The sequence below is a fragment of the Quercus robur genome, chromosome 11 (genome assembly GCF_932294415.1).
Source record: "Quercus robur chromosome 11, dhQueRobu3.1, whole genome shotgun sequence".
NCBI lineage: Eukaryota > Viridiplantae > Streptophyta > Magnoliopsida > Fagales > Fagaceae > Quercus > Quercus robur.
In genome coordinates this window covers 29625044-29629534 of record NC_065544.1, presented here as the reverse complement: position 1 = coordinate 29629534, position 4491 = coordinate 29625044, and the positions used below count along the sequence as shown (strand labels likewise).

The following is a 4491-nucleotide window of genomic DNA, read 5'->3' as shown; positions in this document are numbered from 1 at the left end:
ATAAAATAAGTTTAACAGTTGTTCACCTTGCATATTTCTAATTCCCTTAAAATCTGGGCAAATGGAGATGCATTCACGTCAGCAAAAATTTAAAACAACCAAAAAAAGACAATAATAACATGATTCAATTATTACATGCATAAAGTAAAACTATCCAAATTTGTCTCTCAATAAAATGGACTACAATTTTAGGGAGTCAATATTGTACCAGAAGTCGTTTCGGTTTTATCAAAGAAACGAAATATTTCGATACTAATCAATATGGTATACCGTTTCAAGATTATCACTATTTTTATAAATATATATATATATATATATTCTAGGTATAATATTTTTTTTAAGCAAAATTTTCTTTGGACTAAAGAAAAATCAACTAATTTATTATTCTTTGTTTATCAAAAAATGATAATAAATATTAAAAACAATGTAATGGCCTTATGTATACATTAGTAAAGAATGAATATATTAATGCTTTAAAATAACGAAAATCAAATAAATTCAGAATGAATATATTAATGCTTTAAAATAACGAAAATCAAATAAATTCAGACTTATTCATTACAAATAACAATTTACAAAGTTGAAAACTTGGTATTATCAAAAAAAAAAAAAAAAAAAGTTGAAAACTTGGAATGAGCAGTTTTGCGTAATTCTATAATTGTGGCTGTGTGCTAGCCGATGCCAGCTATTGTCTAAAAAAAAAAAAAAAAAAACTGTTTGATGTTATCTCTTTTCTCTGGCTAACTACGCAAAAGCTTCGGTAAAAGAACCACAACTCAAGACCGGTCTAGAAAAAATTCCAAGTACAAATCGAAGGTAGCGTTGGACTCAATCCTCAACTGCATTTTTACGGAGATGAGCCTTTTTTCAGCCCATTGAAAAGTGAGCGAAGCCAAAAAAAAAAAAAAAAAAATACAAGATTTGTTTAATTTTTTTCGCCATTATTCTCAAACTAAAGCAAGAACAACAAAGAGTAGAAAAGGAAAGCGACGGGTAGCAACGAAGAACAAGAAGAAGAAGTGTAGATCTGGTGTATTCGTTTTTTTTTTTTTTTTTTTTTTTTTTTTTTTAATCTTATACCAGTTCGAAATCAATATATCGGCCGAAATCCACCGAAACAATCCGGTACACTTCGGTATCTAGAGCGGTACAGATCAGGTCTGTTTCTGTACCGGTCTAGGCGCTGACATGAAAAATTCAGGCCGTACCGAACAGTACGGAACGAAATTGTCTACCTTGTTTGAATCACATGCCTAACTACCACAAACATAATTGATGGACTGTCAAAAAAACACTCGCAGCCTTCATAGTATAGATGCATATTCAACCTTTCATGAATGTACATTAACTCAAATCACAATATACACAAAACAAACTCTCATATTAATTCATACTCGACCCCACACGTTGAACATGTGTGTAGGTTAAAATCAAGCTGAATTATAAGTTTTAGTTAGCTCAACTGGTAAAATAGCTAATTAGTAAAAAATTTAATGACTGAGAAAGAGATTAGAGTTTCAACCCCTGTCAACACCAAAAATAGATTGATGTCTTAGTCTAATGATAAAGAGACTCATTAAAAGCGGACGTCATAAATTGAAACTCTAATCAAGTTGAACTAAATCCAAATGCAACTGTGCATTGGTTCTCTTCTTGTTGATCTTAATTGCTCAGAATTCTTCGATTCCTCTTTTGAACATGAATTATCTGAATTAGGTTTCTTCGCTAATATCTAGCTTATTAACCCTTATTTTTTATGGGAAGCTTTATTAACCCTTTATTATTGGATAATTTGCACACACAAAATTGTGAATACCCATAGAATATTACAAGTCATCATTATTTTTAAAACCCATTATTGTAAACAAGTTGATACACTCAAATATATAACTTACTTCACTATAAAAATTATTACCGAGATTCCCAGATAACAAAATACTGTATTAAAGCCAATTATAGGATCTAAAATCCAAAATTCATTATTCCAAGATATAAGATCCAAAACCCATAAACAAAGAGCTAATTACCTTCTACGATTCAGCAATCGCCAGCACCTTTTGCGGAGAAGAATAAAGATGAACCAAGGACAAAATTGGTGGTGGGCCTGAGTTTAGGTGCATGCATTTTAATTATTGGTTTGGTGTTGGATTGCTTTGTGTATAGGAAAAAGTGTCGTGAAGGGAAAGGAGAAAAAGAAGAGGAGCTTGGCTTTTGTCTTTCAATGGATGATGAATTCGAAGGAGGTATTGGACCAAAGAAGTTTTCTTACAACGAATTAGTTTCTGTAACGAGCAACTTTGCAGAGGAAAATAAGCTTGGACAAGGAGGGTTTGGTGGCGTTTATAAAGGATATTTAAGGGTCATAAATTCCTATGTTGCTATTAAGAGAGTTTCTAAGGTGAGGATTATTGGTCGACTCAGGCATAGAAATTTGGTGCAATTAATTGGTTGGTGCCATGAGAGAAATGATCTTCTTCTAATTTATGAGTTCATGTCAAATGGTAGCTTAGATTTGCATCTTTTCAATGGCAAGAGTTGTTAACATGGGTGGTGAGATACAATATTGCTCGAGGCCTAGCATCAGCACTGCTATACTTGCATGAAGAATGGGAACAATGTGTATTACACAAGGACATAAGGTCAAGCAATGTCATGTTGGATTCAAATTTCAATGCAAAAGCTTTGAGATTTTGGCCCAGCTAGACTTGTGGACCATGAAAAAGGATCGCGAACCACGGTTTTGGCAGGGACCATGGGCTATATGGCCCCTAAATGTGTTATCTCAAGTAGGGCCAGCAAAGAATAAGATATATATTCTCTCAAAAAAAAAAAGAATAAGATATATATAGTTTTGGGGTTGTGGCTTTGGAGATAGCTTGTGGAAGAAAGCCCATTAATCCCAATGCAAAAGAAGATGAAATAATTATGTTAGAGTGGGTTTGGGAGCTTTATGGAACAAGAAATCTTCTCAAGGCTGCTAACCCTAGATTGTGTGGAAATTTTGATGAGCAACAAATGGAACGATTGATAGTGGTTGGGCTTTGGCATGCTCATTTGGATTGCATTGCTAGGCCTTCAATAAGGAAAGCCATTCATGTGCTCGATTTTGAAATTGCATTGCCCATTCTTGAGCCAAAAATGCCTGTACCAACCTATCTTACCCCTGCAATTCGTGCATCTACATCTTCAGCAACTTCATTGGATAATCACCATGCTCAATCATCAAGCCATAGTAGCTACACTAGTTCTTCACAATTAAGCACATATTATGCAGCTTCTACATTCACTTCACTTTTATACTTGCAATCTGTTCATACCAAGTAGTTTATCTAGGAAACATTGCCTAAAATGTGTACCATAAAGAATTTCATATTGTAATTATGTTACAGAGTGTTATAAATTATGGTTGGATTACAAAAAATTGAATAATAAATTAAAAAATGACATGGCGATAGGACATCCAAAGATAACATCGAGGAAAATTCTCTTACTAATAAAATAGAGAGATTACAAGAATGATAAAATGATGAAATTTTGGAATGATCACACCATAATAATGATGGTGGACGTTCAAACATTTTATTCTTGCTAATAGATGTTGTTCTTTCTAGAATGGAAAAAAATTTGTAGGACTCCTAGAATAAAACAAAAAATAGTACTAACGTTTATTCTAGTTTCTAAAACTTCAAGTGGTAAGTTCGAGCATGCCAACATCTTCAGTTGTTGCTATTCTTGTTGAGAAGCTCTTAGCTACTTTCCTGCTGGGGGCTAGATTCCACTTTGTTTTGGCATCGTTAGTTAGTTGGAAATAGGGGTGTGCAAAAAACCGAGAAACCAAAAAAAGGGGCCAAAATTGGCCGAACCGTTGCCAAAATTTAAGTTCGGTTTTGGCGTGGTACGGTTTCGGTTTCAGTGTCCCACGCAAATATACTGAGATGATCGAAACCAAACTGAAATATATTAAATATTAATTTGTACAAATTATATCAAGAAAGCTCTCGGTATCTTAGTGGAAAGGACATGTGTATTCTCACCAATAAACCCAAGTTCAACCCATAGTAAAAGCTTTTTTATTTTTTCTCTCCTTATTACCAAAACTATGTCTTTTGTGTTTGTTTTATAACTCTACTAACCCTATTTTTCAGCATTTCTCCCTCACTTCAGCAGTAGTCGTTCTCCCCTGTCTAGTCGTTCTCTTTATCCCCATCTCTATCTTTCTGTCATGCCTTCGTTTCTCTCTATCTCTCTCTCTCTCTCTCTCTCCATCACACCGTTGTTTCTCTCTCTCTCTCTCTCTCTCTATCACACTGTTTCAATACGCTTCTTCACCGTTCTCTTTTTTATTTTATTCTTTTGTGTTTGCTACTTTGCTTGGTGCTTGGTGTTTGGGTGGTGAGAAAACGTGAGAAAGCAAAGGAATATATATATATATATATATAGATATATTCTTATTTTGCTATGTTCTCTGAATATATACATAATTTTGAGTGT

General features: G+C 33.7%; 1 pseudogene; it reads left to right on the top strand.

Annotated features, from left to right (window-relative positions):
* The first annotated feature begins 2221 nt into the window (after positions 1-2221).
* Positions 2222-3324, top strand: LOC126704927 (L-type lectin-domain containing receptor kinase IX.1-like; annotated as a pseudogene).
* The last annotated feature ends 1167 nt before the right edge of the window (positions 3325-4491 follow it).